A 13,719-nucleotide genomic window follows, 5' to 3' on the forward strand; every position below is an offset into this window, starting at 1 on the left:
GGAGAGACTTTCCTACACACACTCACAACTTATTGGACCCACTTCAGTCAGGCTTTTGTTCCCAACACTCCACAGAGACAGCACTGACTAAGGTAGTAAATGATCTGTTCACTGCCAAGGCTAAAGGCCATTACATTACTAATTCTTTTAGATCGCTCTGCTGCCTTTGACACTGTTGACCACTCTCTTCTCATACAAACACTATAATCCCTAGGCCTTCAAGACACAGCCTGTAATAGTACAGTAGAAAATGGCTGCTGAAAGCCATGTTGTGTGCAGTGTTTTTATGAATGTGTCAGGCATTAGATAATAATCAGACATTAGGTGGTGGTTAGGCATTGCATTAGATGGTACAGGAATATGGAAACTAGACACACCATAAATCCCCAAGGCGTTGTCTTTAGGTATATACGCTTGCGTAGCTTTCGTAACAGTATTTAACCAATAGAGTAGTTGGAAACAGATTTATACCCATATTTGTAAGTGGTGTCTGTAGTCTGATGGCAGGCTGGTATAAAAGTTCGGGACAAAGAAGATTCAGTAGCCTTTGACTTTGTCTCAATGCGCGAGATTCTAGCTCCGAGATGTTGGAGAGGACTCCTGGAAATAAACCATTTATGTCCTAAGTAGATGATCTGACGAGCAAGTTAAGTGTTTATACTATATTTTCTTTTACTTTGTAATAAATGTCTTTTTAACTGATATTTGTTTGTGTGGCTTGATTGACATCTTTGTATCCAAGAATCTTATCTAGTTCCGCCGAGAACACAGCCTTTTCTTGGTTCTCATCCTACCTACAGTATCTAATCGCTCCTTCACTGTTCGCTTTTCTGATTCTACCTCCTCTTTGATACCTCTATCAGTTGGAGTAACGCAAGGCTCAGTCTTAGGTGCTCAGCTTTTCTCCATCTATACCACCTCTCTTGGCAAACTAATCAGCTCTTTTGGTTTACAGTATCATCTGTACACAGATGATACTCAAATCTACCTATCCTCCCCAGATTTGTTACCATCTGTGCTGGTTCATGTCACTGAATGTCTCTCTGCCATTTCATCTTGGATGGCATCTCGCCACCTCAAACTTAATATATCTAAAACAGAATTAATTATATTTCCACCGGCCAATAGTAGTTACCAACCCGATATCTCTATCACTGTTGACAACTCGACAATCAACCAACCCCACCCCACAAGCCTGCTGCCTAGGTGTCATCCTTGACTCTGAATTGTCCTATGTTCCCCACATTCAATCTGTCTCAAAATCCTGTTACATACATCTAAAAATCATAGCCAAATTTAGACCATATCTTACACAAGACACTGCAAAAACTCTAATCCATGCACTCACTATTTCCCGAATTGACTATTGCAATAGTCTCCTTACTGGCCTTCCCAACAGACTTTTGCTGCTACAATCCATTTTGAATACAACTGCGAGGCTGATCTTTTTCGCCAAATGTTTACTGACTACCAATCCACTGTGTCAGTTCCTCCATTGGCTACCGGTCTTCTACCATATTCAATATAAAATACTTACACTCACACATAAGACTATTAACCAAACCACACCAACATACATCTCTTCACTCATCTCAAAGTATCTCCCAACCCGATCTCTCCACTCAGCACAAGATCTGCATCTCTCATCCTTACGCAGTACTTTTTCCCATGCACGGTTACAGGACTTTATTCGGGCTACTCCCACCCTGTGGAATGCCCTCCCACACACAATAAGACTTTCCGCTAGTCTCCAAACATTCAAGCGTTCTCTGAAAACTCACCTCTTTAGACAAGCTTAAGATTCCAGAATCGCCTACATAACCTTCATAGCTTCCCTATCTAACTCCCTTCTTATAGTATACACATATCACGTTTTCTCTTTCTTCAATTTCATATCCTCCTAACCCTAGGCCAACTTTCCCGTGTGACTGGATTATACAGCTCATCAAGAACATCTGCAATCAGGCTGGACCAATTTGTAATATGTAGCACCTATCCTTTTTCACTATAGATTGTAAGCTTGCGAGTAGGGCCCTCTTACCTTTATGTCTGTCTCTTACAACCCAGTTTTGTTCTATTAATGTTGTTTCAAATTGTAAAGCGCAACAGAATATTCTGCGCTATATAAGAAACTGTTAATAAATAAAAAAAATAAATAAGAGAACTGTCCGAATCCATCAAATAACAGCGCCATATATAAAGACTGTGTGACGCAGATGGGATATCCAAGACAGTATATATATGGGCAAAAGGGGTCAGAATTGCTAAACCTAATGTAAAAGGGGCAAACTGCAATTTCTACTAAACTGCAATGAAGACAATATGCTTAAATCTTGTACGAGCATCTTGGCTTCTCTCATGAAGACTCTGATCTGAGTGGGATCCAAAAGAAAATAATTTTAAGTAATTGCAGAACATATTAACAAATGTGACCATAATGCTGGGTACACACTAAACAATAGGTCGTCTGATCTGATGGGTTGGAGTGATACATCGGGCACATCTTCTAGTGTGTACCCATATGTCGCTAACAACGCTCGCTCCTGTGCGTTGTCAGCGACATCCTCTGTCGGACCTACATGCAGGTCTGACAGGGGATGTCGTTAACGCAGCATTGCCCATGCTGTTGCTCCATTGCTGCCAACATCAGCAAGTGCATGCACTTGCCGATGCCGGCTCCCCTGCCGGGTCTCATCGCCGGTGATGTCAGGCACGCTAGACATCATCTAGTGTGTACACGACTTAAGGGCACTGTAGAGATAAAAATATCTTCCATTAATAATAATGCAGTTATTGTTCAAATGATAACGTATACATGAACTGTTCTTGTAAATGTAAAGCCATTGAGGGCAGTTAAGCTGATTGCCCTTTTGCTAGGTTGTCATCCTGTGGCATTTATCACCCACATAAGGGGGGGGGGGGGGGGGCGGGGTTAGAAATATAAAATTTTATTGAATGTATGGCATATGGCAGGTTTTTCATTAGCATGTAAATCACACTCAGGAAACCAGAAGGTGGCTTATGTAGTTTCATTCGAATGTACATCCCTTATGGTGTGCTATGAGCAGGAAAGGCAAATACCTGGAGAGTAGATTGGTAACACAGGACCAGGGGGCCCACACACCCATTATAAATGCGCCCCTGGCAAACACTGTTCTAATCAGGAATCTGCAGACTTCACAGACAGAAGAACTCTCAGATGAATAATCAGCCTGGAAGGAATAGCAGAGTCTCATGCTCAAACTGAAGGTGTTGCAACCTGCATGTTGAGCAGACTTTCCACGCAAATCAGAATATCCTGACCTACAGGACAGGTGAGGTAAGAGGTAGCAGAGGTAAGTCACAAGACAAACTAATAGAATATGACAGAAATTAGTCAGGATCGTGACATAAGTATTTAACATTTTGGGTATGAGGATTACTAATATTTCATTGAAGAGGGGAAATGCCAGCCTTACAACAGAATGTGAGAAGAGAGAGTAGCTGGGGGCTAGGCGGTCAGTTACATTTAAACCGTTTATTGTTAAACTCATCTAAATATAGTGTTTTACAAGTAATGATGATCCTCAAATGTGAAGTCAAACTCCAGCCTTTAGAGACAAATGGGGACATATCACCTCTTCAGAATATTTGACTTGAACCTCTGGTATAATAGGCTTGGGGGGGAGAAGTTAGGCCTCAAGAAAGGCGTACCAGGAGAAATACAAGTAGACCAATATATGCAAGGTGGAATGATCATCAAAACAGATATTCTACAGAGTGACCAGCGGCATGTTACAAAATGACATGAAAAATACTACATACCAAAGTATTTTTCCACCTCCATAGCTCAAAAAGAGAATCCTTGAAGAAAAATAATACAAATAGGTATCATGGGGTTTGGCATTCATTCTGTCCAAATCCAGGAAATGTTAAAAGTGCATTATAAAGACATGGACCACTTCAAGCAGACAACCTTTGTCATTATATCATAAAGGCTATTCATATGCTAGGCTGAGGTCTAGTAAATATTGCCTGTTATATTAGGAACCATAGAAAAGGAATGAGCCATTACAAAAAAGCAAACTGTATCAGGGATTCTCCCTTAGTATAACCAATGTATATGCCTAGTTGGTTTTTCTGTGGGTCACTACTTTTTGTACAGATAAAGTGGGTTTCATGACAGAGGATTACAACAGGATTATATTGCATATTGATTATACTGTAACTCTTAATTATTTAAAAAAAAAAAAAATATATATATATATATATATATATGTATTTGATTGTGGAATTCAGGTCCCTAACATTTCAAACAAAGAATACAGTGGATTACAAAATAATTTCACCACTTAAAAAGTCAACAGATAAATCTATATTAAAAATTACACACAGATTGTTCCAAATTGTAACATTTCAAACTCATAATTCATGGTTTGCCAGAAGACTTTTTAAAAATGAATAAATAAAAAAATAAAACTGAAAAATGCTGCTTGTATAGGTATTTAACCCCTGTGCTGTGGAAGCTCCAAGTTAACTCACATGAAAGATAATGCCCTAATAATTGACTTTCAATTAGTGTCTATCTGTGAATCATTATTCTCTGGTATACTGTGAATCTGAAGGAATGCTGTAAACCAAATAGAATTCAAAGAAAAATAAAGTTACAGACATGCACAAGATAGGAAAAGACTACAAAACTAGAGAATGGAGTGAAGTCAACCATATCAAGAGTACAAAGCCCCAGCGTCTGGCGGAGGACCCGGACAGGGGTGGAGGGATCCGAAATGATCCCTCTTTGCAGCCCGGGACACCTTCCCAAAGGGAAGGAGCGGGTTGCAGGAGCAAATGCCATCTGAAGATGGCGAATGCTCCCGCAGTCAAGCACTGAAAATGTTACATTTTCAGAGCTTGATGAGTTTAGGTCCCCATACTAGTGTAAGGGGACAGCGGGCCACACCGGGAATGAAAGGTAAGTAGGAAATATCGGTGATATCTCTTGCTTTATCTATTAGATGAATGGCCCGAAAAGTAAATTTCTTCAAAAAGCATGTGAAAATTTTCATTTTCACCTGATTTTGCAGTAATTAAGTGATAATAAATAGACCACTTAATCTCCACAAGTGAGGCTTGTGGCAGGTTTGAGACAAGCCTATAACTCACTGGACTTACTCCTATGGAGTAAGAAATGTGTTGAGTTGACACACTGACAAGACAAATCATCGAATCGGGTCAGGAGCCTTATTTTGACAGACAGAAAATGTTCTCTGCCTTTACAAATCTGGGAATAAGGAAATCTTTATCTTAATTGTCATTGTTGTATGTTAAGGCATTATGATTGGTACACCCTAGGACTGCATCTGACATTTAAAATTTTAGCCAAGAAGGGGTGTCACTGTACCCTTATGACTATAAGGGGTATATTTACTAAAATGAGAGTTTTTCGAAATGGAGATGTTGCCCATAGCAACCAATCAGATTCTACTTAACATTTAACTAGCACCTTCTAGAAGATAATAGCTAGAATCTGATTGGTTGCTATGGGCAACATCTCCACTAAAAACTCTCACTTTAGTAAATTTACCCACCAGTAGGTAAGCCACTCTTCAAAAGTACCACTACGGGTTATCCTCCTTCCCCAGAAAGTTCCACCAGGCACAAGTTTTTTCTCCTGTATCAATTTTCATGATTATCATCATTTATTTGCAGGGCTTAGCCTTGAAATCAGTATTCTGGGCTGGCATCAAATAGCAGATATCTTCAACTGCTGAAATGTATTTAATAAAATAATAAGATTAAATGTATTTACATCAAGGTTTGGTCCATATGGGATAAAGCCACCCTTAACTTAAATATTGACGTCCAGTGTGATGGTGCATACACACGGTCAGATTTGTCAGATCTGTCAGAAGAACGATTTGAACGATTTTACCAAAGATTTGAACGATTGAACGACTTTTGACTGCATTAAAATTAATGGAATCGTCCAAGTCTAACTGCAAACACATCAGATGTCAGATATCGTTATCTGACCATCGGGAACACGCATCATTCAGGCATGTCAGATATGTCAGATTTTCCTTCAGATATGAACGATTGAACGATTTTTTAAATCGCTATCGTTCAGATCTGAAGAAAAATCTGACAGTGTGTATGCTCCATGAGACTTGGTTATGGTACACTTCAGAGGTGAAACAGAGAAGTCAGGAAGTGCTGGTTGCAGGGCAGGGAAAAGATGTGGCTGCTGAATAATGTTTTGAAGCAGTTCTACTAGTAGTGGGGCCAGTCACACGTTAAATTCCCAGTACAAGCTAGGTTATGATCAGCGGGATATTAATCATGCACTCTCTGTGCACCAGCTTACATTGAGCATTAGGCAATGCCCTGCTAATCTGAAGAGTTTATGAGCAAGTACATAACAAAAAAACAAAATGTAGTGGCAACATGATTTACTTTTCTGGACTACTGAGCAGTTGATACTGATTAATGTAATCCAATGGTTTAATAATGAAAGAGTGCATTAGGTAATATTACGATAGCAGGAGTTATAATCAAGTAATTTAAAAAAATCATAATGCGATCAGATTTTATATGGAATAGATTATAAAGCTACATTATGTTCACATGAACTCATAGTGCAATATGAAAACAAAACAGCCATGGTTGGATTTGTGCACAGAAACAAGAGTTGCATGTGATATTATTTTTGCACTGATGTACTCTACTAAAATATGCCAGGAATCCATACTTTATATTTTAACTAAAAGGTGACTCTGCAAGTCTCTTGTGCAGCTTTCAGAAGAGCAAAGAGGGTCATTTTTACTGCTTTCCCCCTAAATAGAACAAGACAAATTTTCCTTATAAAATAAAATGGTGCGAACATTACAGAGCATGCATGCTCAGCAGACAAGTAATTAGGCAATAAGTTGGATTTCACCTGTACACCAGTATGAAGTATTAACAGAGTAATCTGTGACAACACTTTGGTCCCATTACCTATTGTCAGAGTATAGAATCAGCACAATGCTGGAGATCTGGTCTCTGAGCCTATAGAGTGGAGTGTGAAGTGCGAGCACACATGCTGGGTACAGCAGTCCTCCCTACAGATTGCTATACCAGGATACAATATACTTGGCCAAGGCACATGTGGTGTTGAATATGTAACACAGCAGTTGGTGCTGGTGCCGGTTAGTCCATACGTGGTACAGCTTAACCAGTTCTTAGATTTATTAAATCAGGTAGATCAACAAATTATATATATATATATATATATATATATTAGGGATGTGCAGGCTCGGATAGGTTCGAGTTTGCACGTGGAGTTCGGATTTTTCCCTCCAAAAAAACGGAACTCAGAACGAGGCAAAACGTCATCTTACATGGACGAACATCATCATTCCTGGTCTTTTGTCCAGGAATGATGATGTTCGTCCATGTAAGATGACGTTTTGCCTCGTTCTGAGTTCCGTTTTTTTGGAGGGAAAAATCCGAACTCCACGTGCAAACTCGAACCTATCCGAGCCTGCACATCCCTAATATATATATATATATATATTTCCTCCTGATGAAGTCCAGCTTGTACAGCGTAAGGGACGAAACGCATTGAGGACGGTGTGACATGAGCATTTTATCCGGCTAGGCTGAGGCCATTCAGATAAGCGAATCCTAAAGTTTTTTATTGTAATAGTGATTTCATCCAGGTGTTTTACAGTGGTATATGTAATAAATGTGTTTTATACTGCACCATGAGGATATTTTTTGTTTTTTCTATATGTTTCCTCTGAAATCTGATTATATGTGGAATTGATGACCCTGACAGGCAACTAATAGAAGTGATTCCGCTGTGGTACCAGTGTGAAGCGGGGAAGCTCTGGTGTGGAGATCTAGGAGCAATTGGTTATATAAATGCTCGACAAATCCCGGTCACCAGGGCGACTAAGATTTTACTACTGGCGACCGAGTTTTCCAAGCCCCCCACGCCGCCGCAGGGAAGCTCCATTTGCCGGGTGCCTGCTGAAATTTTACCAGCGGGCGCCAGACTCCCTGCAGCGGCAGCCAGAGCTCACCTCTGAGCTCCGGCATCCGGCTCCGCCCACGGGCAGCATGGGAGAGACGTCATGACGAAGAGCGGCGGACAGCAGTGGACGCAGGATCGGGGCCTAAGGTAAGTATTCTGGTTTTCAGGCAACCAGCTGAGGTTCCATGACTCCCAGTGCTGGAGACAACCTCCCTCGGACATCATATGAACCCTGCCATACCCCCGGCAACCGTAGCAAAACATAAACAATGGTGCTCGAGGGTGCAAGGTGATGCAGTGCCACGAGTCTATCAAACATGAATCAATCATGGGTGGGTAATGTGAAAAAAAACATATAGATAAGAATACTGTAAGCACTTGGACAAGTAAGAAAATAATAAATGGAAAAAGAAAACCAAGGTGAAGTGTGGCATACAAAAAAATGTACAAAAGTAGATAGACAAACATACAATAAAACATAAAATAAAACATAAGTAAATTAAAAAATGTTTTTTTTAAAAACACGCAAATATGAACCAGACCGATTAGACTAATGTGCAAAAGACTACTAGAGGTACATACCTCATAAAGGACAATCTTACGCTATTATAGTAGATCCATCCCTATCCATAGGGTGTATGTGAACCACGATTCTATAGCTCAGCACAGAGAAAACTGTGGAAAAAATAAAGAAAACTAAGTAAGATGTATGTTATGTACATAGAATATAAAGAGATAAGCATCTGCCACATAGCCGTATCTGTATTACTGACTATGCAGAGTAAAACGTACTCCCTATGGGGTCTATTCATTAAACCTAAAAATTCTCTAGAGATAATTAGGTTTAGAACTCGCATGGAGTTCTAGCTAATTATAGGTGGAATTCATCATTCCACCTCTCCATAAGTATCTATTCCGAAAAGCTGTCATTTTTGCGATAACAGTTTTTCGGGAAATAGATACTTTTCCCTGCCTACACTACCGTATCGCATCTGGAAACAGTGCTGCGCATGCGCTGTTACATCTGTAAAACCAGCGCATGTGCAGCACTGCCTACAGATGCATTAAGTTTATGTACCTCCCCGACCCCCCTCCCCTCACCTCCCCCCCCCCCCCCCCCTCCCAACTTAGCTGTCCGCGCAGCTGCCTCCAGCTCCGTCCTGCTGGTCTGTCATGTGGTTTCCCAGCAGACCACATGACAAATTAGAAGAAGAAAAAAACTTTTTTTTTTTTCTAAACTTTCATGTGCTCTGCTGGGGAGCACACATTTCCGACCAGCCTCCGGAGCATGAGGACGGAGCAGAGCGCCGGAGGGACTCGTTGGGGGACCTGCACACGCGGATACAGGTAAGTCGATTCTGCTATTCGCCACCTCACAGTGGTGAATAGTAACTGCATCAAATTCCGAAAATTCATAATTTTCGGAATTTGATGAATACCACAATTTCCACATCCCCATACTAATGTATGGGGAGTGTGGAAATTAACGCAGGGGAACTTAGCAAGGAGATATCTGTGATATCTCCTGTGCTAAGTCTGTTCATGAATACCAAAATAACGTTATTTAAGGAAAATGTCCTTAAAAATGTTATTTTAGTGTTGATGAATAGGCCCCTATATATTAATCCATAGAACCATAGTACTATATACAATTACATACAAAGAACAGTTGTGTATCGCCATGCACAAATGTTAGTCTGTCAGTTAAGGTTAGAAGGGGGTCCTTGTCAGCAAACAGTTCACAATAGTGAGTTAAAAATAATATTTAATAGCAGAGCACATAGAAACTTGCATCACGATTAAAAGTAATCAGTATCAACTTTGCCTGTCCAAGTGGGGTACAGTATCCATGTGTATCTCTCAGAGGACACAAGTAACAGCAGCGTGTATACTTTGCAGTTTGCAGACACTAAATAGTGTATCAGCGGTTTGGTGCAGTCTTTCAAAGCATACTTGCCAACTCTCCCTGATTGTCAGGGAGACTCCCTGAAGAGCCTAGCAATCTCCCTGATTCTACCTCACCCCCATTGTGAATATGTTATATATAAAAATAAACCGATATTTACATTGAAATGGGATCATTAGTATAATTTCCTTGCATTGGTTATAAGGCATAGTGATCCCTATGGCTGCATGTATTTTCTGTAATATATCAGTGTGCTTTCATCAAAATATAACTCATCTTACCAACTGCTTTTGGGCTCTTTTACAATTGGATGTAAGCCAGTTTTATGGCAAACCTTTCAGATGTAGCAGTACCACGCACACTTTACCGCCGTGCACATGGGCGGTGCTTTCACAATCTCCCTGAAATGCTTTTTCAAAAGTAGGCAAGTATGTTTCAAAGAGCCCGCCTCCTCGCTCCGTTCCACGGCAGCTAGTCCTCACTTTTTCATCGGTGACATCACTGCACTAAGAGATCAACAAGCCACGCCCCAAACACATTTCATCATAGGAAACTTCATCAGTGGGTATGACGGCACTCATTGTGTTTTTAAAAAATGTGTGATAGCTGGAACCATATGAGGCAGAGCAAGGCTCATATTTTTGAGAGTCAGTGTAAGGACTGATCAGAAGGGGAGACGTGACGTGGTTGATGAGCTTGACAAATGATTGCAATATTTTGGAACTAATAATCACTGAATTTAAATGAATTACAGTTTGGAATGTAAGTGCCGAGTTTGTATGATATATGAGCAGTCTGGAACTTAAGATGTTACTGGGCATTATTGTGTGCCAGGCATGATAGCGGTAAATACAACAGCGTATGGTAGTAGTATCACTCCCCACTTAAGCGGTGATGATAGAGTGTACTTGCAGTGTTCTGTATGGGCTCTGTATGGCTCTGCGGCTAACGAGTCTCCTTGGTCCATCTGTTATAATGGAACACCATTGAGGAAAGATGTTGCACATGTGCAGTCGCACACGTCAGAGGTTGGGCCTATCAGGCTGAGCTCCGGCAGATTCTAGTAAACGCTGAGTCAGCTTAGCTTGCGGGGTACTGGATAGGATGCAGCCCAGGAGCACTTTCCTTCCGACTTAAAGAACATCTAATGTAATGTGTCGCTTCTGCAGGCTGGTCACAGTGCTTCCAGACCTATAGCTTCCATTGGGTAGAAGTGTGTGCATGAGCAAATCAGAGATACTTTAATGCATGTGTTTACTTTACATTACAGTTCTACTTTGCTTTTTATTAATACAGGATTTCTCTAAATGAGCTCGGAAAAAAAAAATCCTGCTTCAATGTCAGCAGTTTTAATCACGGAAAAAGCATTCAGTGACAACCCAGTTCTGACTGGATTTTCTACACACAATTTAGGATTAATTGCCAGAGAGAAGGAAACCAAGTCAGACAACAAACTAGTTTGGTCTAGAACTCTAGATGTTCTTGCTGTGAGAAAAGAATTTGGGAGGGTAAAGAGGTATATGAATGCAGTCTGCAGGGACAGATCATCTAAGGACAGTTAGAGAAAATGATTATACATTGTTGGGTACGGCCACATGTCAATAATAAGAATTCATACAGAGTACATCACCTTGATGAAAACATGTAATTTATTATAACCTTATAAGTTATTATAAAAAGTATTATAAAAACATGTAATTTATTATAACCTTATAAGTTATTATAAAAAGTATTATTATTACTTATTGCCTCATTGAACATAAAGAAGTTAATAGTTTTTCCTTTTAATATTTATTCTCTAAATTTCATCTATTTAGCTTTTTCCCTACTCCTTCCAACATTACAAAACGCTAGTTTATACTTACCCTGTAACTAGAAATGTGCGGTTTGGTTTTGCTGAAAACCAAACACACTTGAACTTTGGGGTTGCAAGTTGAATCGAGTTCCAGCTCGGATCACTTTTTGGATTCCGAGTAGAACAGAGTCCCAGCTCGGGTCTGTTGTAAACTCGGTTTTAAAACCGAATCTTGTGTTTTGGATTCCTGTAAACAGGTCCAAATTACATGATTTAGTGTTTTTTTTAATCAATTTTAAAGAAATTCAAAACCAAAACAGAAAAGAACCAAACACCATAGTACGCACACATCTCTACTTGTAACCCCTGCCCAGTTCTGACTGAGCTGATCACTCTGTACAGGTAATTTACGTAAAAGGACTTTAAAGTTTTATACAACAATCTTCAGCCACACAGTCACTGCAAACTTGTCCAGCTGCTGGAGTTTTAATACATTTTTCTTCAGAAAACAAGGGTTGTAGGGAGTATTATAATAGTAGAGGATTGAGGGGCCTATTCATTAACACATAAAATTCGATGGAGGTAATTAGGTTTTAGTACTCGCATGGAGTTCTACCTAATTACAGAAGGAATGCATCATTCCTCCTCTCCATAACTATCTATTCCGAAAAGCTGTCATTTCTGCGATGACAGCTTTTCGGGAAATAGATAGTTTTCCCTCACTACACTGCATTACTGCAGCTGGAATCCGTGCTGTGCATGCGCTGTTACATTCGTAAACCCAGCGCATGCGCAGCACTACTTAGAGCTGCGGTAAGTTTGTGTACCCCCCAACCCACCCGTCCTGCACTTACCTGTCCGCGCAGCAGCCTCCGGCTCCGTCCTGCTGGTCTGTCATGTGGTCTCCCAGCAGACCACAGTGCAGATTAGAAAAAAAAAAATATATATATATATATATATATATATATATATTTTTTTTTTTCTAATCTTTATTGTGTTCTGCTGGGAGAACACAGTGTCCGACCAGCCTCCGGAGCCAGAGGACGCGCCAGAGGGAGACGTCTGGGGACCTGTCCAGCTGTAAGCAGGTAAGTTTCACCTGCTATTCGCCACCTCACAGTGGCGGATAGTACCTCCATCAAATTCCGAAAATACATAATTTTCGGAATTTGATGAATACCATAATTTCCACATCCCCATACTAATGTATGGGGAGTGTGGAAATTAACGCAGGGGAACTTAACCAGGAGATATCAGTAATATCTCCTGCGTTAAGATACTTCATGAATACTAAAATAACGTTATTTAAGGAAAATGTCCTTAAAAACGTTAATTTAGTGTTGATGAATAGGCCCCTTAGACCCAAACAGAAGGGTTACTTTCTTAAAGACTCGTAAACAGATGTTCGCTAAAAATAACTATTTTTTTAGAGGATTCTGTGTACTGCCACTGAGGATCGTGCTCTTAACATACACTGTATTTTGATCTCTGCCACTCCTACCATACGGGATGTGGTGATTGGAGTCTATCAGTGGAGGTCTAGCCTCCTTGTCACTCTTCCATCAATCCCCTCTTTAGAGATTAGCTCCAGATGTGTACTCATACTTTATTGCTGCAGTCGCGCCAAACAGCCCTTCTCACCAGGACCCGTCTGACTTGGCTTGTGCCAAGCGTCTTTTTCGATAGAAAAGGCGCCTTATTCGCTTAATGAGACTTAATTTGAGATGCAACACTTGTATAACTGTGTGCAAATGAGTCTGAATCTGTATATGAAGTGCTGCGATGCAGAGGCCGTGGTTTTTCCACATTAAGGTCCATTGTGCTTTGTATACAAATTCAGTCACACACAAATATACAAGTGTTGAATATTAAATTAATCAGTGAAATCTGGTGAAGTGGTTTGTTGTATCTGTTTGCAAATAAGATGCATTTTTGGGATTAAAAGAAGCAAAAAAAGATGCACGTCGCAAGCAAGTCGCACAGTACCAGGCAGCTCACTTGCGCCACATGGCATATTGAGGC

The 13,719-nt window shown here is 40.3% G+C and overlaps 1 protein-coding gene across 2 annotated transcripts in view; it reads right to left on the reverse strand.

Annotated features, from left to right (window-relative positions):
- The window catches only part of JSRP1 (junctional sarcoplasmic reticulum protein 1), a 442,040-nt gene that overhangs the window by 315,044 nt on the left and 113,277 nt on the right, over positions 1–13,719 (reverse strand). Inside the window, exon 2 of one of the 2 annotated variants that reach the window (XM_088459841.1) lies at positions 8,579–8,671. The exons of the other annotated variant lie outside the window; for it this stretch is intronic. The gene's annotated coding sequence lies outside the window, so the exon portion shown is untranslated. The remainder of the gene's footprint in view (positions 1–8,578; positions 8,672–13,719) is intronic. 2 annotated transcript variants of the gene reach the window in all.

The sequence above is a fragment of the Taudactylus pleione genome, unplaced genomic scaffold (assembly GCF_031769625.1).
Source record: "Taudactylus pleione unplaced genomic scaffold, aTauple2 ptg000938l, whole genome shotgun sequence".
Taxonomy (NCBI): domain Eukaryota; kingdom Metazoa; phylum Chordata; class Amphibia; order Anura; family Myobatrachidae; genus Taudactylus; species Taudactylus pleione.